This window comes from Dasypus novemcinctus, chromosome 3, assembly GCF_030445035.2.
Source record: "Dasypus novemcinctus isolate mDasNov1 chromosome 3, mDasNov1.1.hap2, whole genome shotgun sequence".
In the NCBI taxonomy this organism is placed as follows: Eukaryota; Metazoa; Chordata; class Mammalia; order Cingulata; family Dasypodidae; genus Dasypus; species Dasypus novemcinctus.
Genome location: NC_080675.1, coordinates 96,332,493 through 96,354,454, shown reverse-complemented (window position 1 = coordinate 96,354,454; position 21,962 = coordinate 96,332,493). Strand labels below are relative to the sequence as shown.

The window sequence follows — 21,962 nt, the reverse complement described above, 5'->3', positions numbered from 1 at the left end:
GCCCGGCAAGGGGAGGGAAGGCAGAGCGTCGGCAGGGAAGGGAGGCAGACGGGAGGGAAAGGAAGGGAGCGGAGTGGAAGGGAAGGGAAGGCAAGGCACAGGGCACGATGGCAAGGGACAGGAAAGGAGAGGAGCGGACGGGAACGGGCAGGTGGGGAGGAGAAGCAAAGGGTCGGGCCGGGAAGGGCAGGGACACGAGGGGCTCGTGGGAGGGCAGGCGTGGAGACAGGGAGCCAAAGAGCCTGGGCACCCACGGGGCTAGGGCACACAGAGAGCTAGAGAAAGCCAGTGAACGGTCGAGTGTCCTGAAGAACGGCATGAAGCTGAGTGGGCAGGGCGAGGCTGACCCTTTGGGCGAGTGTCCCGGACAGCAGCAGCGCCGGCAGCCGACTTGGCCCCGGGGAGGACAGCGCTCTGTCGGAGGCGGCGGGCCTCCCGGGCAGAAGCGGGATTCCAAGCGGAGCGCGGACTGACGAGAAACCAAGCGGACCCAGGAGAACACACAGCGAGTGGACAGGGAGAGCAGACAGCCGGGCGGGGGAGGGCGGGGGAGGGCGGGGGAGGGCGGGGGAGGGCGGAGAAATCCAGGCCAAATAAAGGAAAGGAAACAAAACCAAGGGGAGCATGGAGAGTGGTTGTGGGCGAGCGGCAGGAGGGAGCGGGTGGGGTTTGCGAGGGGCAGGTGGGTTTCCGCAGGCGTCACTGGCCTCCTCCGCAAGGAAGGGAGAGGGAGCGAAGGGCTGTGTGCCCCTGGTGGCGGGGCTGGCGGCTTGGGCCTGTCCCAGGCAGCAGAGGGCCCTGGGCTCCGGGTTGGGCTCGGGGTCGGGGGGGTGGTCCCAGGCAGCCAGGAGCGGTTGGTGCGCGGCGGGGTGGGGCGGGGGGGGGGGGTCGACGGCAGAGGGGCGTGGGTGCGGTGCGGGCCGCAGGGTGGCCGCCGGTGGCGGGCAGGGTTGTTTGTTCAAAAGACTCAGGCACTTCCTTCGAGCCGGAATCGAACCAGCGACCTAAGGATGTCCGAACTGGCGCAGTCTACAGTCCTCCGCTCTACCAGCTGAGCTATCGAAGGGTGCGAGGTGCCCGAGCTGGAGAGTCTTCTTTGGCCCAAAGGACGCGGGCCTCGGCACCCGCCCTGGCTGGCTTGGCAGCCAGCTGGCCGAGTCGCCGCCCGCGCCTCGGCCCCGCCCCGCCCCTCCCCCACTCCCACCACACCACGCCACCACACCCGCGCGCCCCGCTCCTTTCTCCCCGGCCTCGCCGGCCGCCCCAGCTGGCTGGCTCGCCGAGCCTGGCCGCCGCCGCCGCCGCCAACTCTCTGGGCCGCGGTGCTGCCGGGGCCCGGGTCCGGTGGGGCGGGCTGGGCGGTCGCCTCGGCGCCCCTGCGCACGTGCCTGCGGGCTTCGAGGGCCACGCCCACCTCCGCAGCCCCTGGAGGCCCGCGCTCAGGCTAGAGGCGGCCAAAGCCGGCAGCACCCGCGCCGCAGGGCCGTGCAGGCCTTGCAGCACGCACTTTCGGGAGCTGTGCGCCCGCCGTGGCGGGGAGCTTGGGTCGGGGGAGCTCCGGTCGGGGGAGCCAGAACTGGGCTGGCCTAGCAGGGCGCGGCGCCTGGGAAGCCCTTGCGGGCAGCGGAGACACCCAGAGGGCCGCCGCCTCTCGGAGCCGCGGAGCCCGCGAGCCCCCGGAGCCGCGCTGCCCTGTAAGGCCTGGCCGGGCCCCGCCTTCCTACCCGCCCCGGCTCAGGCTCGGGCTTTCGGCACACACAAGCTTGTCCCAGCAAGGGCGGGGTCACGGAGCTCAGGGTCCAGAGGGAGCTCATGCCCCCCAGCCCCCACAGCCCCCCACCCCCGCCCCCGCCCCCGCCCCCGCCCCCGCGTCCCGCTTGCCCAGTTCCTCGTGGCCCGGGAGCTCGCGTGCGTTGTGCGCGCCCGTCGCTGTCTTCCTCTGGAAGCGCTTCCTCCCGCTGCTGGCCAGAGGCAGCCGACTGCCCCGGGGCCCATTGGCGTGGGGTTCAACGCAGAGGTGCCCGACGGGCGCGGGGACGGGGTGGGGCGGGTGGGGGGAGGCATCGAGAAGGCACGTGCCTCTTTCGGACTCCTCGCCCTGGACCCCTGACTGGGGGCCAAGTTTCACATCCCTTCTGACTTGGGGGACGGCCGGGCAGCTCTGGGCCGCTCTCCGCCTACCAAACGCCTCCAGGGGCGCGGTCTTCTTGGTCTGAGACTGCGGCCCAAAGACACCGCGCTGCCCACTGCTGGGGGCCACCCCGCACCGCGGCCGGTCTCGCTCGCACCCCTCGCCCCCGCGGTCCCTCACGCCCCAGCCACCGGGGGCCGAGCCTGGCCACCGGGCTGCGTTCTGCCGCTCCCGGCTAGCCCCCTGGCCCAAGTCCGCCAGGGCCCCCGAGCACCAAAGCCCTCTGGCGAGGTGGCCACCGGCTCCGGGGCAACGGCCAGGCCAGCCCAGGCTACCCTCTGTGTCCCGGCGCGCTGCTATCCTTAGACACGCACCTGGCAGGCGGCAGCGCCTGTGGCTGCCGAGCGTCCCACCCGGGCCGCCACCCCTCTCTGCGCCCGCCAAGGTTTTCTTCCCGCTCCACCGCAGACTCGGGAGGCTGCGGCTCAGCCCACCTGCTCAGGAGGGCGCTGGAGAGCAAGCCGTAGGAGGGGAGGCCGAGGTACGCCACCCACGACTCAGGCAGCTTGCCACGGGCCGCGGAACGCGTGGGAAGCGCCCTCGCCGGTGTGGGTGATCGGCAAAGGGGTGCGCCTCAGAGGGCCCCAGGCCCACCCCGGGACCAGCCTCCGCCGCCCCCACGGCCTCGCCAAGATCTTCTCCATCTGTCCGAGGAGTTCCTCGAGTCGTCTTCACTCGAGGGCCACGCCTGAGAGAAAACGTCCTCCCACGGGCCTTCTTTCCTGAGCCCCGAGCCCGCGGGGCAGGTGCCCAAGCCACGGCCGGCGCACCCCAATCCCCAGCGCCCCTCTCCAGGCCTCCTCCTGCTCCCGACTCCTTGACTCCTTGAGCCTGCCCCTGGGGCGCCCTGCAGCGCCGACGCGCTCCAGCCTGGCCGGGAGAGTTGAGAGCCCATGGAGTCGGCCTGTCAAAGGGCCTTCCAGAGAGGAGAACGGGCGGCGCGGCGCTTCCCGCGCGCCGGCGCGCCGGCCGCCTCCACCGCGCTCTCCTCTCAGGCCCTCCCGGTGGCGTCTTCCCAGGCGCAGCCTCCAGGGCCTCTGAGCGAGCAGCGCCCTCCTCGCCTTGACCCCGAATCCTTCTTGCTGTGGTGGCCGCAAGGCGCAGTGGCGTCAGCCCCGACGCGAGAGAGCGCTGAGGATTCCCTGCTGGCCAGGCAGGGCCCGAAGCTCGGGGTCGGCCAGAGGCAGACAGGGCACACCCGCCAACGGGAGCCTGCGGGACACCACCGCGGCCGGCCTGCTCGCACTGACAGGGCCCTGGCGAGGCTACACGGAAAACAGTCCCCTGGGGCTCGTGGGCTTCCCGCGAGTCCTGGGGCCGATCCTCCGTCCGCTGCCAGGCATCCCTCCTGCCAAGGGCGAGCCAGGCCTGAGACTCCTCAGGGTGCCAGGGCGGTCGCACCAGCCACGAAGTGAGCGAGAAGGGAGCGAGCGCTGTCCCTTTCCTTGGGCCAAAGGGAACGCGGGGAAGAGCTTGAGGTGGGGGCAGCGGAGGGGTGGCGGCAGGGAGCTAGAGAAGAGACACAGAGAGGGAGAGGAGAAAAGGGGAGGGGTGGAGAGGGGAGGGGAGGGGAAAGGAGGACAGGAGCCTGGGGAGGCGGGGGGGGAAGGGGGGGGAAGTGGAGGGAAGAAGGGGAGGGGAGGGGAGAGGAGGGGAGGGCAGGGAGGGCGGGGGAGGCAGGTTCGGAACGGGAGAGGAGGCAGGGGACAGGAGGGCAGGGGCCGGCCGGGAGGTGTGGGCAGGGAGGGCAAGGGAGGGCGATGGGTGGGTGAGGGCCCGGCAAGGGGAGGGAAGGCAGAGCGACAGCAGGGAAGGGAGGCAGAGGGGAGGGAAAGGAAGGGAGCGGAGTGGAAGGGAAGGGAAGGGAAGGCAAGGCACAGGGCACGATGGCAAGGGACAGGAAAGGAGAGGAGCGGACGGGAACGGGCAGGTGGGGAGGAGAAGCAAAGGGTCGGGCCGGGAAGGGCAGGGACACGAGGGGCTCGTGGGAGGGCAGGCGTGGAGACAGGGAGCCAAAGAGCCTGGGCCACCACGGGGCTAGGGCACACAGAGAGCTAGAGAAAGCCAGTGAACGGTCGAGTGTCCTGAAGAACGGCACGGAGCTGAGTGGGCAGGGCGAGGCTGACCCTTTGGGCGAGTGTCCCGGACAGCAGCAGCGCCGGCAGCCGACTTGGCCCCGGGGAGGACAGCGCTCTGTCGGAGGCGGCGGGCCTCCCGGGCAGAAGCGGGATTCCAAGCGGAGCGCGGACTGACGAGAAACCAAGCGGACCCAGGAGAACACACAGCGAGTGGACAGGGAGAGCAGACAGCCGGGCGGGGGAGGGCGGGGGAGGGCGGGGGAGGGCGGAGAAATCCAGGCCAAATAAAGGAAAGGAAACAAAACCAAGGGGAGCGTGGAGAGTGGTTGTGGGCGAGCGGCAGGAGGGAGCGGGTGGGGTTTGCGAGGGGCAGGTGGGTTTCCGCAGGCGTCACTGGCCTCCTCCGCAAGGAAGGGAGAGGGAGCGAAGGGCTGTGTGCCCCTGGTGGCGGGGCTGGCGGCTTGGGCCCGTCCCAGGCAGCAGAGGGCCCTGGGCTCCGGCCTGGGCTCCGGGTCGGGGGGGGTGGTCCCAGGCAGCCAGGAGCGGTTGGTGGGCGGCGGGGTGTGGCGGGGGGGGGCGGGTCGACGGCAGAGGGGCGTGGGTGCGGTGCGGGCCGCAGGGTGGCCGCCGGTGGCGGGCAGGGTTGTTTGTTCAAAAGACTCAGGCACTTCCTTCGAGCCGGAATCGAACCAGCGACCTAAGGATGTCCAAACTTGCGCAGTCTACAGTCCTCCGCTCTACCAGCTGAGCTATCGAAGGGTGCGAGGTGCCCGAGCTGGAGAGTCTTCTTTGGCCCAAAGGACGCGGGCCTCAGCACCCGCCCTGGCTGGCTTGGCAGCCAGCTGGCCGAGTCGCCACCCGCGCCTCGGCCCCGCCCCGCCCCGCCCCCACTCCCACCACACCACGCCACCACACCCGCGCGCCCCGCTCCTTTCTCCCCGGCCTCGCCGGCCGCCCCAGCTGGCTGGCTCGCCGAGCCTGGCCGCCGCCGCCGCCGCCAACTCTCTGGGCCGCGGTGCTGCCGGGGCCCGGGTCCGGTGGGGCGGGCTGGGCGGTCGCCTCGGCGCCCCTGCGCACGTGCCTGCGGGCTTCGAGGGCCACGCCCACCTCCGCAGCCCCTGGAGGCCCGCGCTCAGGCTAGAGGCGGCCAAAGCCGGCAGCACCCGCGCCGCAGGGCCGTGCAGGCCTTGCAGCATGCACTTTCGGGAGCTGTGCGCCCGCCGTGGCGGGGAGCTTGGGTCGGGGGAGCTCCGGTCGGGGGGGAGCCAGAACTGGGCTGGCCTAGCAGGGCGCGGCGCCTGGGAAGCCCTTGCGGGCAGCGGAGACACCCAGAGGGCCGCCGCCTCTCGGAGCCGCGGAGCCCGCGAGCCCCCGGAGCCGCGCTGCCCTGTAAGGCCTGGCCGGGCCCCGCCTTCCTACCCGCACCGGCTCAGGCTCGGGCTTTTGGCACACACAAGCTTGTCCCAGCAAGGGCGGGGTCACGGAGCTCAGGGTCCAGAGGGAGCTCATGCCCCCCAGCCCCCACAGCCCCCCGCCCCCGCCCCCGCCCCCGCGTCCCGCTTGCCCAGTTCCTCGTGGCCCGGGAGCTCGCGTGCGTCGTGCGCGCCCGTCGCTGTCTTCCTCTGGAAGCGCTTCCTCCCGCTGCTGGCCAGAGGCAGCCGACTGCCCCGGGGCCCATTGGCGTGGGGTTCAACGCAGAGGTGCCCGACGGGCGCGGGGACGGGGTGGGGCGGGTGGGGGGAGGCATCGAGAAGGCACGTGCCTCTCGGACTCCTCGCCCTGGACCCCTGACTGGGGGCCAAGTTTCACATCCCTTCTGACTTGGGGGACGGCCGGGCAGCTCTGGGCCGCTCTCCGCCTACCAAACGCCTCCAGGGGCGCGGTCTTCTTGGTCTGAGACTGCGGCCCAAAGACACCGCGCTGCCCACTGCTGGGGGCCAGCCCGCACCGCGGCCGGTCTCGCTCGCACCCCTCGCCCCCGCGGTCCCTCACGCCCCAGCCACCGGGGGCCGAGCCTGGCCACCGGGCTGCGTTCTGCCGCTCCCGGCTAGCCCCCTGGCCCAAGTCCGCCAGGGCCCCAGAGCACCAAAGCCCTCTGGCGAGGTGGCCACCGGCTCCGGGGCAACGGCCAGGCCAGCCCAGGCTACCCTCTGTGTCCCGGCGCGCTGCTATCCTTAGACACGCACCTGGCAGGCGGCAGCGCCTGTGGCTGCCGAGCGTCCCACCCGGGCCGCCACCCCTCTCTGCGCCCGCCAAGGTTTTCTTCCCGCTCCACCGCAGACTCGGGAGGCTGCGGCTCAGCCCACCTGCTCAGGAGGGCAGCTGGAGAGCAAGCCGTAGGAGGGGAGGCCGAGGTACGCCACCCACGACTCAGGCAGCTTGCCACGGGCCGCGGAACGCGTGGGAAGCGCCCTCGCCGGTGTGGGTGATCGGCAAAGGGGTGCGCCTCAGAGGGCCCCAGGCCCACCCCGGGACCAGCCTCCGCCGCCCCCACGGCCTCGCCAAGATCTTCTCCATCTGTCCGAGGAGTTCCTCCAGTCGTCTTCACTCGAGGGCCACGCCTGAGAGAAAACGTCCTCCCACGGGCCTTCTTTCCTGAGCCCCGAGCCCGCGGGGCAGGTGCCCAAGCCACGGCCGGCGCACCCCAATCCCCAGCGCCCCTCTCCAGGCCTCCTCCTGCTCCCGACTCCTTGACTCCTTGAGCCTGCCCCTGGGGCGCCCTGCAGCGCCGACGCGCTCCAGCCTGGCCGGGAGAGTTGAGAGCCCATGGAGTCGGCCTGTCAAAGGGCCTTCCAGAGAGGAGAACGGGCGGCGCGGCGCTTCCCGCGCGCCGGCGCGCCGGCCGCCTCCACCGCGCTCTCCTCTCAGGCCCTCCCGGTGGCGTCTTCCCAGGCGCAGCCTCCAGGGCCTCTGAGCGAGCAGCGCCCTCCTCGCCTTGACCCCGAATCCTTCTTGCTGTGGTGGCCGCAAGGCGCAGTGGCGTCAGCCCCGACGCGAGAGAGCGCTGAGGATTCCCTGCTGGCCAGGCAGGGCCCGAAGCTCCGGGTCGGCCAGAGGCAGACAGGGCACACCCGCCAACGGGAGCCTGCGGGACACCACCGCGGCCGGGCTGCTCGCACTGACAGGGCCCTGGCGAGGCTACACGGAAAACAGTCCCCTGGGGCTCGTGGGCTTCCCGCGAGTCCTGGGGCCGATCCTCCGTCCGCTGCCAGGCATCCCTCCTGCCAAGGGCGAGCCAGGCCTGAGACTCCTCAGGGTGCCAGGGCGGTCGCACCAGCCACGAAGTGAGCGAGAAGGGAGCGAGCGCTGTCCCTTTCCTTGGGCCAAAGGGAACGCGGGGAAGAGCTTGAGGTGGGGGCAGCGGAGGGGTGGCGGCAGGGAGCTAGAGAAGAGACACAGAGAGGGAGAGGAGAAAAGGGGAGGGGTGGAGAGGGGAGGGGAGGGGAAAGGAGGACAGGAGCCTGGGGAGGCGGGGGGGGGGGGGAAGGGGGGGAAGTGGAGGGAAGAAGGGGAGGGGAGGGGAGAGGAGGGGAGGGCAGGGAGGGCGGGGGAGGCAGGTTCGGAACGGGAGAGGAGGCAGGGGACAGGAGGGCAGGGGCCGGCCGGGAGGTGTGGGCAGGGAGGGCAAGGGAGGGCGATGGGTGGGTGAGGGCCCGGCAAGGGGAGGGAAGGCAGAGCGACGGCAGGGAAGGGAGGCAGAGGGGAGGGAAAGGAAGGGAGCGGAGTGGAAGGGAAGGGAAGGGAAGGCAAGGCACAGGGCACGATGGCAAGGGACAGGAAAGGAGAGGAGCGGACGGGAACGGGCAGGTGGGGAGGAGAAGCAAAGGGTCGGGCCGGGAAGGGCAGGGACACGAGGGTCTCGTGGGAGGGCAGGCGTGGAGACAGGGAGCCAAAGAGCCTGGGCCACCACGGGGCTAGGGCACACAGAGAGCTAGAGAAAGCCAGTGAACGGTCGAGTGTCCTGAAGAACGGCACGGAGCTGAGTGGGCAGGGCGAGGCTGACCCTTTGGGCGAGTGTCCCGGACAGCAGCAGCGCCGGCAGCCGACTTGGCCCCGGGGAGGACAGCGCTCTGTCGGAGGCGGCGGGCCTCCCGGGCAGAAGCGGGATTCCAAGCGGAGCGCGGACTGACGAGAAACCAAGCGGACCCAGGAGAACACACAGCGAGTGGACTGGGAGAGCAGACAGCCGGGCGGGGGAGGGCGGGGGAGGGCGGGGGAGGGCGGAGAAATCCAGGCCAAATAAAGGAAAGGAAACAAAACCAAGGGGAGCGTGGAGAGTGGTTGTGGGCGAGCGGCAGGAGGGAGCGGGTGGGGTTTGCGAGGGGCAGGTGGGTTTCCGCAGGCGTCACTGGCCTCCTCCGCAAGGAAGGGAGAGGGAGCGAAGGGCTGTGTGCCCCTGGTGGCGGGGCTGGTGGCTTGGGCCTGTCCCAGGCAGCAGAGGGCCCTGGGCTCCGGGTCGGGGGGGTGGTCCCAGGCAGCCAGGAGCGGTTGGTGCGCGGCGGGGTGTGGCGGGGGGGGGGGGGGGGGGCGGGTCGACGGCAGAGGGGCGTGGGTGCGGTGCGGGCCGCAGGGTGGCCGCCGGTGGCGGGCAGGGTTGTTTGTTCAAAAGACTCAGGCACTTCCTTCGAGCCGGAATCGAACCAGCGACCTAAGGATGTCCAAACTTGCGCAGTCTACAGTCCTCCGCTCTACCAGCTGAGCTATCGAAGGGTGCGAGGTGCCCGAGCTGGAGAGTCTTCTTTGGCCCAAAGGACGCGGGCCTCAGCACCCGCCCTGGCTGGCTTGGCAGCCAGCTGGCCGAGTCGCCACCCGCGCCTCGGCCCCGCCCCGCCCCGCCCCCACTCCCACCACACCACGCCACCACACCCGCGCGCCCCGCTCCTTTCTCCCCGGCCTCGCCGGCCGCCCCAGCTGGCTGGCTCGCCGAGCCTGGCCGCCGCCGCCGCCGCCAACTCTCTGGGCCGCGGTGCTGCCGGGGCCCGGGTCCGGTGGGGCGGGCTGGGCGGTCGCCTCGGCGCCCCTGCGCACGTGCCTGCGGGCTTCGAGGGCCACGCCCACCTCCGCAGCCCCTGGAGGCCCGCGCTCAGGCTAGAGGCGGCCAAAGCCGGCAGCACCCGCGCCGCAGGGCCGTGCAGGCCTTGCAGCATGCACTTTCGGGAGCTGTGCGCCCGCCGTGGCGGGGAGCTTGGGTCGGGGGAGCTCCGGTCGGGGGGGAGCCAGAACTGGGCTGGCCTAGCAGGGCGCGGCGCCTGGGAAGCCCTTGCGGGCAGCGGAGACACCCAGAGGGCCGCCGCCTCTCGGAGCCGCGGAGCCCGCGAGCCCCCGGAGCCGCGCTGCCCTGTAAGGCCTGGCCGGGCCCCGCCTTCCTACCCGCCCCGGCTCAGGCTCGGGCTTTTGGCACACACAAGCTTGTCCCAGCAAGGGCGGGGTCACGGAGCTCAGGGTCCAGAGGGAGCTCATGCCCCCCAGCCCCCACAGCCCCCCGCCCCCGCCCCCGCCCCCGCGTCCCGCTTGCCCAGTTCCTCGTGGCCCGGGAGCTCGCGTGCGTCGTGCGCGCCCGTCGCTGTCTTCCTCTGGAAGCGCTTCCTCCCGCTGCTGGCCAGAGGCAGCCGACTGCCCCGGGGCCCATTGGCGTGGGGTTCAACGCAGAGGTGCCCGACGGGCGCGGGGACGGGGTGGGGCGGGTGGGGGGAGGCATCGAGAAGGCACGTGCCTCTCGGACTCCTCGCCCTGGACCCCTGACTGGGGGCCAAGTTTCACATCCCTTCTGACTTGGGGGACGGCCGGGCAGCTCTGGGCCGCTCTCCGCCTACCAAACGCCTCCAGGGGCGCGGTCTTCTTGGTCTGAGACTGCGGCCCAAAGACACCGCGCTGCCCACTGCTGGGGGCCAGCCCGCACCGCGGCCGGTCTCGCTCGCACCCCTCGCCCCCGCGGTCCCTCACGCCCCAGCCACCGGGGGCCGAGCCTGGCCACCGGGCTGCGTTCTGCCGCTCCCGGCTAGCCCCCTGGCCCAAGTCCGCCAGGGCCCCCGAGCACCAAAGCCCTCTGGCGAGGTGGCCACCGGCTCCGGGGCAACGGCCAGGCCAGCCCAGGCTACCCTCTGTGTCCCGGCGCGCTGCTATCCTTAGACACGCACCTGGCAGGCGGCAGCGCCTGTGGCTGCCGAGCGTCCCACCCGGGCCGCCACCCCTCTCTGCGCCCGCCAAGGTTTTCTTCCCGCTCCACCGCAGACTCGGGAGGCTGCGGCTCAGCCCACCTGCTCAGGAGGGCAGCTGGAGAGCAAGCCGTAGGAGGGGAGGCCGAGGTACGCCACCCACGACTCAGGCAGCTTGCCACGGGCCGCGGAACGCGTGGGAAGCGCCCTCGCCGGTGTGGGTGATCGGCAAAGGGGTGCGCCTCAGAGGGCCCCAGGCCCACCCCGGGACCAGCCTCCGCCGCCCCCACGGCCTCGCCAAGATCTTCTCCATCTGTCCGAGGAGTTCCTCGAGTCGTCTTCACTCGAGGGCCACGCCTGAGAGAAAACGTCCTCCCACGGGCCTTCTTTCCTGAGCCCCGAGCCCGCGGGGCAGGTGCCCAAGCCACGGCCGGCGCACCCCAATCCCCAGCGCCCCTCTCCAGGCCTCCTCCTGCTCCCGACTCCTTGACTCCTTGAGCCTGCACCTGGGGCGCCCTGCAGCGCCGACGCGCTCCAGCCTGGCCGGGAGAGTTGAGAGCCCATGGAGACGGCCTGTCAAAGGGCCTTCCAGAGAGGAGAACGGGCGGCGCGGCGCTTCCCGCGCGCCGGCGCGCCGGCCGCCTCCACCGCGCTCTCCTCTCAGGCCCTCCCGGTGGCGTCTTCCCAGGCGCAGCCTCCAGGGCCTCTGAGCGAGCAGCGCCCTCCTCGCCTTGACCCCGAATCCTTCTTGCTGTGGTGGCCGCAAGGCGCAGTGGCGTCAGCCCCGACGCGAGAGAGCGCTGAGGATTCCCTGCTGGCCAGGCAGGGCCCGAAGCTCCGGGTCGGCCAGAGGCAGACAGGGCACACCCGCCAACGGGAGCCTGCGGGACACCACCGCGGCCGGGCTGCTCGCACTGACAGGGCCCTGGCGAGGCTACACGGAAAACAGTCCCCTGGGGCTCGTGGGCTTCCCGCGAGTCCTGGGGCCGATCCTCCGTCCGCTGCCAGGCATCCCTCCTGCCAAGGGCGAGCCAGGCCTGAGACTCCTCAGGGTGCCAGGGCGGTCGCACCAGCCACGAAGTGAGCGAGAAGGGAGCGAGCGCTGTCCCTTTCCTTGGGCCAAAGGGAACGCGGGGAAGAGCTTGAGGTGGGGGCAGCGGAGGGGTGGCGGCAGGGAGCTAGAGAAGAGACACAGAGAGGGAGAGGAGAAAAGGGGAGGGGTGGAGAGGGGAGGGGAGGGGAAAGGAGGACAGGAGCCTGGGGAGGCGGGGGGGGGGAAGGGGGGGGAAGTGGAGGGAAGAAGGGGAGGGGAGGGGAGAGGAGGGGAGGGCAGGGAGGGCGGGGGAGGCAGGTTCGGAACGGGAGAGGAGGCAGGGGACAGGAGGGCAGGGGCCGGCCGGGAGGTGTGGGCAGGGAGGGCAAGGGAGGGCGATGGGTGGGTGAGGGCCCGGCAAGGGGAGGGAAGGCAGAGCGACAGCAGGGAAGGGAGGCAGAGGGGAGGGAAAGGAAGGGAGCGGAGTGGAAGGGAAGGGAAGGGAAGGCAAGGCACAGGGCACGATGGCAAGGGACAGGAAAGGAGAGGAGCGGACGGGAACGGGCAGGTGGGGAGGAGAAGCAAAGGGTCGGGCCGGGAAGGGCAGGGACACGAGGGGCTCGTGGGAGGGCAGGCGTGGAGACAGGGAGCCAAAGAGCCTGGGCCACCACGGGGCTAGGGCACACAGAGAGCTAGAGAAAGCCAGTGAACGGTCGAGTGTCCTGAAGAACGGCACGGAGCTGAGTGGGCAGGGCGAGGCTGACCCTTTGGGCGAGTGTCCCGGACAGCAGCAGCGCCGGCAGCCGACTTGGCCCCGGGGAGGACAGCGCTCTGTCGGAGGCGGCGGGCCTCCCGGGCAGAAGCGGGATTCCAAGCGGAGCGCGGACTGACGAGAAACCAAGCGGACCCAGGAGAACACACAGCGAGTGGACAGGGAGAGCAGACAGCCGGGCGGGGGAGGGCGGGGGAGGGCGGGGGAGGGCGGAGAAATCCAGGCCAAATAAAGGAAAGGAAACAAAACCAAGGGGAGCGTGGAGAGTGGTTGTGGGCGAGCGGCAGGAGGGAGCGGGTGGGGTTTGCGAGGGGCAGGTGGGTTTCCGCAGGCGTCACTGGCCTCCTCCGCAAGGAAGGGAGAGGGAGCGAAGGGCTGTGTGCCCCTGGTGGCGGGGCTGGTGGCTTGGGCCTGTCCCAGGCAGCAGAGGGCCCTGGGCTCCGGGTCGGGGGGGTGGTCCCAGGCAGCCAGGAGCGGTTGGTGCGCGGTGGGGTGTGGCGGGGGGGGGGGGGGGGGGGGGGGGGGGCGGGTCGACGGCAGAGGGGCGTGGGTGCGGTGCGGGCCGCAGGGTGGCCGCCGGTGGCGGGCAGGGTTGTTTGTTCAAAAGACTCAGGCACTTCCTTCGAGCCGGAATCGAACCAGCGACCTAAGGATGTCCAAACTTGCGCAGTCTACAGTCCTCCGCTCTACCAGCTGAGCTATCGAAGGGTGCGAGGTGCCCGAGCTGGAGAGTCTTCTTTGGCCCAAAGGACGCGGGCCTCAGCACCCGCCCTGGCTGGCTTGGCAGCCAGCTGGCCGAGTCGCCACCCGCGCCTCGGCCCCGCCCCGCCCCGCCCCCACTCCCACCACACCACGCCACCACACCCGCGCGCCCCGCTCCTTTCTCCCCGGCCTCGCCGGCCGCCCCAGCTGGCTGGCTCGCCGAGCCTGGCCGCCGCCGCCGCCGCCAACTCTCTGGGCCGCGGTGCTGCCGGGGCCCGGGTCCGGTGGGGCGGGCTGGGCGGTCGCCTCGGCGCCCCTGCGCACGTGCCTGCGGGCTTCGAGGGCCACGCCCACCTCCGCAGCCCCTGGAGGCCCGCGCTCAGGCTAGAGGCGGCCAAAGCCGGCAGCACCCGCGCCGCAGGGCCGTGCAGGCCTTGCAGCATGCACTTTCGGGAGCTGTGCGCCCGCCGTGGCGGGGAGCTTGGGTCGGGGGAGCTCCGGTCGGGGGGGAGCCAGAACTGGGCTGGCCTAGCAGGGCGCGGCGCCTGGGAAGCCCTTGCGGGCAGCGGAGACACCCAGAGGGCCGCCGCCTCTCGGAGCCGCGGAGCCCGCGAGCCCCCGGAGCCGCGCTGCCCTGTAAGGCCTGGCCGGGCCCCGCCTTCCTACCCGCACCGGCTCAGGCTCGGGCTTTTGGCACACACAAGCTTGTCCCAGCAAGGGCGGGGTCACGGAGCTCAGGGTCCAGAGGGAGCTCATGCCCCCCAGCCCCCACAGCCCCCCGCCCCCGCCCCCGCGTCCCGCTTGCCCAGTTCCTCGTGGCCCGGGAGCTCGCGTGCGTCGTGCGCGCCCGTCGCTGTCTTCCTCTGGAAGCGCTTCCTCCCGCTGCTGGCCAGAGGCAGCCGACTGCCCCGGGGCCCATTGGCGTGGGGTTCAACGCAGAGGTGCCCGACGGGCGCGGGGACGGGGTGGGGCGGGTGGGGGGAGGCATCGAGAAGGCACGTGCCTCTCGGACTCCTCGCCCTGGACCCCTGACTGGGGGCCAAGTTTCACATCCCTTCTGACTTGGGGGACGGCCGGGCAGCTCTGGGCCGCTCTCCGCCTACCAAACGCCTCCAGGGGCGCGGTCTTCTTGGTCTGAGACTGCGGCCCAAAGACACCGCGCTGCCCACTGCTGGGGGCCAGCCCGCACCGCGGCCGGTCTCGCTCGCACCCCTCGCCCCCGCGGTCCCTCACGCCCCAGCCACCGGGGGCCGAGCCTGGCCACCGGGCTGCGTTCTGCCGCTCCCGGCTAGCCCCCTGGCCCAAGTCCGCCAGGGCCCCCGAGCACCAAAGCCCTCTGGCGAGGTGGCCACCGGCTCCGGGGCAACGGCCAGGCCAGCCCAGGCTACCCTCTGTGTCCCGGCGCGCTGCTATCCTTAGACACGCACCTGGCAGGCGGCAGCGCCTGTGGCTGCCGAGCGTCCCACCCGGGCCGCCACCCCTCTCTGCGCCCGCCAAGGTTTTCTTCCCGCTCCACCGCAGACTCGGGAGGCTGCGGCTCAGCCCACCTGCTCAGGAGGGCAGCTGGAGAGCAAGCCGTAGGAGGGGAGGCCGAGGTACGCCACCCACGACTCAGGCAGCTTGCCACGGGCCGCGGAACGCGTGGGAAGCGCCCTCGCCGGTGTGGGTGATCGGCAAAGGGGTGCGCCTCAGAGGGCCCCAGGCCCACCCCGGGACCAGCCTCCGCCGCCCCCACGGCCTCGCCAAGATCTTCTCCATCTGTCCGAGGAGTTCCTCGAGTCGTCTTCACTCGAGGGCCACGCCTGAGAGAAAACGTCCTCCCACGGGCCTTCTTTCCTGAGCCCCGAGCCCGCGGGGCAGGTGCCCAAGCCACGGCCGGCGCACCCCAATCCCCAGCGCCCCTCTCCAGGCCTCCTCCTGCTCCCGACTCCTTGACTCCTTGAGCCTGCCCCTGGGGCGCCCTGCAGCGCCGACGCGCTCCAGCCTGGCCGGGAGAGTTGAGAGCCCATGGAGTCGGCCTGTCAAAGGGCCTTCCAGAGAGGAGAACGGGCGGCGCGGCGCTTCCCGCGCGCCGGCGCGCCGGCCGCCTCCACCGCGCTCTCCTCTCAGGCCCTCCCGGTGGCGTCTTCCCAGGCGCAGCCTCCAGGGCCTCTGAGCGAGCAGCGCCCTCCTCGCCTTGACCCCGAATCCTTCTTGCTGTGGTGGCCGCAAGGCGCAGTGGCGTCAGCCCCGACGCGAGAGAGCGCTGAGGATTCCCTGCTGGCCAGGCAGGGCCCGAAGCTCCGGGTCGGCCAGAGGCAGACAGGGCACACCCGCCAACGGGAGCCTGCGGGACACCACCGCGGCCGGGCTGCTCGCACTGACAGGGCCCTGGCGAGGCTACACGGAAAACAGTCCCCTGGGGCTCGTGGGCTTCCCGCGAGTCCTGGGGCCGATCCTCCGTCCGCTGCCAGGCATCCCTCCTGCCAAGGGCGAGCCAGGCCTGAGACTCCTCAGGGTGCCAGGGCGGTCGCACCAGCCACGAAGTGAGCGAGAAGGGAGCGAGCGCTGTCCCTTTCCTTGGGCCAAAGGGAACGCGGGGAAGAGCTTGAGGTGGGGGCAGCGGAGGGGTGGCGGCAGGGAGCTAGAGAAGAGACACAGAGAGGGAGAGGAGAAAAGGGGAGGGGTGGAGAGGGGAGGGGAGGGGAAAGGAGGACAGGAGCCTGGGGAGGCGGGGGGGGGGGGAAGGGGGGGGAAGTGGAGGGAAGAAGGGGAGGGGAGGGGAGAGGAGGGGAGGGCAGGGAGGGCGGGGGAGGCAGGTTCGGAACGGGAGAGGAGGCAGGGGACAGGAGGGCAGGGGCCGGCCGGGAGGTGTGGGCAGGGAGGGCAAGGGAGGGCGATGGGTGGGTGAGGGCCCGGCAAGGGGAGGGAAGGCAGAGCGACGGCAGGGAAGGGAGGCAGAGGGGAGGGAAAGGAAGGGAGCGGAGTGGAAGGGAAGGGAAGGGAAGGCAAGGCACAGGGCACGATGGCAAGGGACAGGAAAGGAGAGGAGCGGACGGGAACGGGCAGGTGGGGAGGAGAAGCAAAGGGTCGGGCCGGGAAGGGCAGGGACACGAGGGGCTCGTGGGAGGGCAGGCGTGGAGACAGGGAGCCAAAGAGCCTGGGCCACCACGGGGCTAGGGCACACAGAGAGCTAGAGAAAGCCAGTGAACGGTCGAGTGTCCTGAAGAACGGCACGGAGCTGAGTGGGCAGGGCGAGGCTGACCCTTTGGGCGAGTGTCCCGGACAGCAGCAGCGCCGGCAGCCGACTTGGCCCCGGGGAGGACAGCGCTCTGTCGGAGGCGGCGGGCCTCCCGGGCAGAAGCGGGATTCCAAGCGGAGCGCGGACTGACGAGAAACCAAGCGGACCCAGGAGAACACACAGCGAGTGGACAGGGAGAGCAGACAGCCGGGCGGGGGAGGGCGGGGGAGGGCGGAGAAATCCAGGCCAAATAAAGGAAAGGAAACAAAACCAAGGGGAGCGTGGAGAGTGGTTGTGGGCGAGCGGCAGGAGGGAGCGGGTGGGGTTTGCGAGGGGCAGGTGGGTTTCCGCAGGCGTCACTGGCCTCCTCCGCAAGGAAGGGAGAGGGAGCGAAGGGCTGTGTGCCCCTGGTGGCGGGGCTGGCGGCTTGGGCCCGTCCCAGGCAGCAGAGGGCCCTGGGCTCCGGCCTGGGCTCCGGGTCGGGGGGGGTGGTCCCAGGCAGCCAGGAGCGGTTGGTGCGCGGCGGGGTGTGGCGGGGGGGGGCGGGTCGACGGCAGAGGGGCGTGGGTGCGGTGCGGGCCGCAGGGTGGCCGCCGGTGGCGGGCAGGGTTGTTTGTTCAAAAGACTCAGGCACTTCCTTCGAGCCGGAATCGAACCAGCGACCTAAGGATGTCCAAACTTGCGCAGTCTACAGTCCTCCGCTCTACCAGCTGAGCTATCGAAGGGTGCGAGGTGCCCGAGCTGGAGAGTCTTCTTTGGCCCAAAGGACGCGGGCCTCAGCACCCGCCCTGGCTGGCTTGGCAGCCAGCTGGCCGAGTCGCCACCCGCGCCTCGGCCCCGCCCCGCCCCGCCCCCACTCCCACCACACCACGCCACCACACCCGCGCGCCCCGCTCCTTTCTCCCCGGCCTCGCCGGCCGCCCCAGCTGGCTGGCTCGCCGAGCCTGGCCGCCGCCGCCGCCGCCAACTCTCTGGGCCGCGGTGCTGCCGGGGCCCGGGTCCGGTGGGGCGGGCTGGGCGGTCGCCTCGGCGCCCCTGCGCACGTGCCTGCGGGCTTCGAGGGCCACGCCCACCTCCGCAGCCCCTGGAGGCCCGCGCTCAGGCTAGAGGCGGCCAAAGCCGGCAGCACCCGCGCCGCAGGGCCGTGCAGGCCTTGCAGCATGCACTTTCGGGAGCTGTGCGCCCGCCGTGGCGGGGAGCTTGGGTCGGGGGAGCTCCGGTCGGGGGGGAGCCAGAACTGGGCTGGCCTAGCAGGGCGCGGCGCCTGGGAAGCCCTTGCGGGCAGCGGAGACACCCAGAGGGCCGCCGCCTCTCGGAGCCGCGGAGCCCGCGAGCCCCCGGAGCCGCGCTGCCCTGTAAGGCCTGGCCGGGCCCCGCCTTCCTACCCGCACCGGCTCAGGCTCGGGCTTTTGGCACACACAAGCTTGTCCCAGCAAGGGCGGGGTCACGGAGCTCAGGGTCCAGAGGGAGCTCATGCCCCCCAGCCCCCACAGCCCCCCGCCCCCGCCCCCGCCCCCGCGTCCCGCTTGCCCAGTTCCTCGTGGCCCGGGAGCTCGCGTGCGTCGTGCGCGCCCGTCGCTGTCTTCCTCTGGAAGCGCTTCCTCCCGCTGCTGGCCAGAGGCAGCCGACTGCCCCGGGGCCCATTGGCGTGGGGTTCAACGCAGAGGTGCCCGACGGGCGCGGGGACGGGGTGGGGCGGGTGGGGGGAGGCATCGAGAAGGCACGTGCCTCTCGGACTCCTCGCCCTGGACCCCTGACTGGGGGCCAAGTTTCACATCCCTTCTGACTTGGGGGACGGCCGGGCAGCTCTGGGCCGCTCTCCGCCTACCAAACGCCTCCAGGGGCGCGGTCTTCTTGGTCTGAGACTGCGGCCCAAAGACACCGCGCTGCCCACTGCTGGGGGCCAGCCCGCACCGCGGCCGGTCTCGCTCGCACCCCTCGCCCCCGCGGTCCCTCACGCCCCAGCCACCGGGGGCCGAGCCTGGCCACCGGGCTGCGTTCTGCCGCTCCCGGCTAGCCCCCTGGCCCAAGTCCGCCAGGGCCCCCGAGCACCAAAGCCCTCTGGCGAGGTGGCCACCGGCTCCGGGGCAACGGCCAGGCCAGCCCAGGCTACCCTCTGTGTCCCGGCGCGCTGCTATCCTTAGACACGCACCTGGCAGGCGGCAGCGCCTGTGGCTGCCGAGCGTCCCACCCGGGCCGCCACCCCTCTCTGCGCCCGCCAAGGTTTTCTTCCCGCTCCACCGCAGACTCGGGAGGCTGCGGCTCAGCCCACCTGCTCAGGAGGGCAGCTGGAGAGCAAGCCGTAGGAGGGGAGGCCGAGGTACGCCACCCACGACTCAGGCAGCTTGCCACGGGCCGCGGAACGCGTGGGAAGCGCCCTCGCCGGTGTGGGTGATCGGCAAAGGGGTGCGCCTCAGAGGGCCCCAGGCCCACCCCGGGACCAGCCTCCGCCGCCCCCACGGCCTCGCCAAGATCTTCTCCATCTGTCCGAGGAGTTCCTCGAGTCGTCTTCACTCGAGGGCCACGCCTGAGAGAAAACGTCCTCCCACGGGCCTTCTTTCCTGAGCCCCGAGCCCGCGGGGCAGGTGCCCAAGCCACGGCCGGCGCACCCCAATCCCCAGCGCCCCTCTCCAGGCCTCCTCCTGCTCCCGACTCCTTGACTCCTTGAGCCTGCCCCTGGGGCGCCCTGCAGCGCCGACGCGCTCCAGCCTGGCCGGGAGAGTTGAGAGCCCATGGAGTCGGCCTGTCAAAGGGCCTTCCAGAGAGGAGAACGGGCGGCGCGGCGCTTCCCGCGCGCCGGCGCGCCGGCCGCCTCCACCGCGCTCTCCTCTCAGGCCCTCCCGGTGGCGTCTTCCCAGGCGCAGCCTCCAGGGCCTCTGAGCGAGCAGCGCCCTCCTCGCCTTGACCCCGAATCCTTCTTGCTGTGGTGGCCGCAAGGCGCAGTGGCGTCAGCCCCGACGCGAGAGAGCGCTGAGGATTCCCTGCTGGCCAGGCAGGGCCCGAAGCTCCGGGTCGGCCAGAGGCAGACAGGGCACACCCGCCAACGGGAGCCTGCGGGACACCACCGCGGCCGGGCTGCTCGCACTGACAGGGCCCTGGCGAGGCTACACGGAAAACAGTCCCCTGGGGCTCGTGGGCTTCCCGCGAGTCCTGGGGCCGATCCTCCGTCCGCTGCCAGGCATCCCTCCTGCCAAGGGCGAGCCAGGCCTGAGACTCCTCAGGGTGCCAGGGCGGTCGCACCAGCCACGAAGTGAGCGAGAAGGGAGCGAGCGCTGTCCCTTTCCTTGGGCCAAAGGGAACGCGGGGAAGAGCTTGAGGTGGGGGCAGCGGAGGGGTGGCGGCAGGGAGCTAGAGAAGAGACACAGAGAGGGAGAGGAGAAAAGGGGAGGGGTGGAGAGGGGAGGGGAGGGGAAAGGAGGACAGGAGCCTGGGGAGGCGGGGGGGGGGGGGGGGAAGGGGGGGGAAGTGGAGGGAAGAAGGGGAGGGGAGGGGAGAGGAGGGGAGGGCAGGGAGGGCGGGGGAGGCAGGTTCGGAACGGGAGAGGAGGCAGGGGACAGGAGGGCAGGGGCCGGCCGGGAGGTGTGGGCAGGGAGGGCAAGGGAGGGCGATGGGTGGGTGAGGGCCCGGCAAGGGGAGGGAAGGCAGAGCGACGGCAGGGAAGGGAGGCAGAGGGGAGGGAAAGGAAGGGAGCGGAGTGGAAGGGAAGGGAAGGGAAGGCAAGGCACAGGGCACGATGGCAAGGGACAGGAAAGGAGAGGAGCGGACGGGAACGGGCAGGTGGGGAGGAGAAGCAAAGGGTCGGGCCGGGAAGGGCAGGGACACGAGGGGCTCGTGGGAGGGCAGGCGTGGAGACAGGGAGCCAAAGAGCCTGGGCCACCACGGGGCTAGGGCACACAGAGAGCTAGAGAAAGCCAGTGAACGGTCGAGTGTCCTGAAGAACGGCACGGAGCTGAGTGGGCAGGGCGAGGCTGACCCTTTGGGCGAGTGTCCCGGACAGCAGCAGCGCCGGCAGCCGACTTGGCCCCGGGGAGGACAGCGCTCTGTCGGAGGCGGCGGGCCTCCCGGGCAGAAGCGGGATTCCAAGCGGAGCGCGGACTGACGAGAAACCAAGCGGACCCAGGAGAACACACAGCGAGTGGACAGGGAGAGCAGACAGCCGGGCGGGGAAGGGCGGGGGAGGGCGGGGGAGGGCGGAGAAATCCAGGCCAAATAAAGGAAAGGAAACAAAACCAAGGGGAGCGTGGAGAGTGGTTGTGGGCGAGCGGCAGGAGGGAGCGGGTGGGGTTTGCGAGGGGCAGGTGGGTTTCCGCAGGCGTCACTGGCCTCCTCCGCAAGGAAGGGAGAGGGAGCGAAGGGCTGTGTGCCCCTGGTGGCGGGGCTGGCGGCTTGGGCCTGTCCCAGGCAGCAGAGGGCCCTGGGCTCCGGCCTGGGCTCCGGGTCGGGGGGGTGGTCCCAGGCAGCCAGGAGCGGTTGGTGCGCGGCGGGGTGTGGCGGGGGGGGGGGGGCGGGTCGACGGCAGAGGGGCGTGGGTGCGGTGCGGGCCGCAGGGTGGCCGCCGGTGGCGGGCAGGGTTGTTTGTTCAAAAGACTCAGGCACTTCCTTCGAGCCGGAATCGAACCAGCGACCTAAGGATGTCCAAACTTGCGCAGTCTACAGTCCTCCGCTCTACCAGCTGAGCTATCGAAGGGTGCGAGGTGCCCGAGCTGGAGAGTCTTCTTTGGCCCAAAGGACGCGGGCCTCGGCACCCGCCCTGGCTGGCTTGGCAGCCAGCTGGCCGAGTCGCCGCCCGCGCCTCGGCCCCGCCCCGCCCCGCCCCCACTCCCACCACACCACGCCACCACACCCGCGCGCCCCGCTCCTTTCTCCCCGGCCTCGCCGGCCGCCCCAGCTGGCTGGCTCGCCGAGCCTGGCCGCCGCCGCCGCCGCCAACTCTCTGGGCCGCGGTGCTGCCGGGGCCCGGGTCCGGTGGGGCGGGCTGGGCGGTCGCCTCGGCGCCCCTGCGCACGTGCCTGCGGGCTTCGAGGGCCACGCCCACCTCCGCAGCCCCTGGAGGCCCGCGCTCAGGCTAGAGGCGGCCAAAGCCGGCAGCACCCGCGCCGCAGGGCCGTGCAGGCCTTGCAGCACGCACTTTCGGGAGCTGTGCGCCCGCCGTGGCGGGGAGCTTGGGTCGGGGGAGCCAGAACTGGGCTGGCCTAGCTGGGCGCGGCACTGAGCAGGCACGTGCCTCCTTCGGGCCCCTCTCCTTGGACCCCTGACTGTGGACCAAGTTTCACAAACTTTCTGACTTTGGGCTGGTTGGTCAGCTCAGACCTACGTGCTCCCAACCAATCTCTTTAGTGGGTACATGGTAGATACGAGGAAGACAGGTTAGGTTGTGTTTATTTGAGGTAAGAGAGTTTAGGTTAAGGGGAAAGGGAATTGGAAATGGGAAGGCAAGGGAAGGGAAGGAAGGGGAAATGGGAAGGGAAGGGAAGGGGAGGGGACGAAGGGGCGGAAGGAAAGGGAAGGGAATGGAAGGGAAAGGAAGGGAAGGGAAAGGGAGGGAATTTGAATTGATGGGAGTGGAGCTAATGGAAAGGGACTGGCCAAGAAGTCAAGGGATATGATAGGAAATGAATTGAAGGCAAGGAATTATAAGGTAGATGACGGTGTCCCAGCGAAAGGTGGAGTGGCTTACGGAAGCAAAATTTCTTTAGCTCAAGGGACGAGTGCATCATTTTTCCAGGAAATTCCTATCTGTGGATCATGCCTATCCCTTTCTCATGACACTTCCATCTCCACCCATTTCTTTCTCACTGCTTTTTTTCATTT

The 21,962-nt window shown here is 71.4% G+C and overlaps 6 non-coding genes across 6 annotated transcripts; all 6 read right to left on the bottom strand.

The window, feature by feature from the left end:
* Positions 1–976: 976 nt before the first annotated feature.
* Positions 977–1,066, bottom strand: TRNAY-GUA (transfer RNA tyrosine (anticodon GUA)). Its single transcript is given in 2 exon segments — positions 977–1,012; positions 1,030–1,066. It is a non-coding gene; the product is annotated as a tRNA-Tyr (tRNA).
* Positions 1,067–4,938: 3,872 nt separating this feature from the next.
* On the bottom strand, positions 4,939–5,028 carry TRNAY-GUA (transfer RNA tyrosine (anticodon GUA)). The gene is given in 2 exon segments: positions 4,939–4,974; positions 4,992–5,028. It is a non-coding gene; the product is annotated as a tRNA-Tyr (tRNA).
* Positions 5,029–8,889: 3,861 nt separating this feature from the next.
* On the bottom strand, positions 8,890–8,979 carry TRNAY-GUA (transfer RNA tyrosine (anticodon GUA)). Its single transcript is given in 2 exon segments — positions 8,890–8,925; positions 8,943–8,979. It is a non-coding gene; the product is annotated as a tRNA-Tyr (tRNA).
* A 3,868-nt stretch (positions 8,980–12,847) lies between these two features.
* On the bottom strand, positions 12,848–12,937 carry TRNAY-GUA (transfer RNA tyrosine (anticodon GUA)). The gene is given in 2 exon segments: positions 12,848–12,883; positions 12,901–12,937. It is a non-coding gene; the product is annotated as a tRNA-Tyr (tRNA).
* A 3,849-nt stretch (positions 12,938–16,786) lies between these two features.
* Positions 16,787–16,876, bottom strand: TRNAY-GUA (transfer RNA tyrosine (anticodon GUA)). The gene is given in 2 exon segments: positions 16,787–16,822; positions 16,840–16,876. It is a non-coding gene; the product is annotated as a tRNA-Tyr (tRNA).
* Positions 16,877–20,748: 3,872 nt separating this feature from the next.
* TRNAY-GUA (transfer RNA tyrosine (anticodon GUA)) lies at positions 20,749–20,838 on the bottom strand. Its single transcript is given in 2 exon segments — positions 20,749–20,784; positions 20,802–20,838. It is a non-coding gene; the product is annotated as a tRNA-Tyr (tRNA).
* Between the last annotated feature and the right edge of the window lie 1,124 nt (positions 20,839–21,962).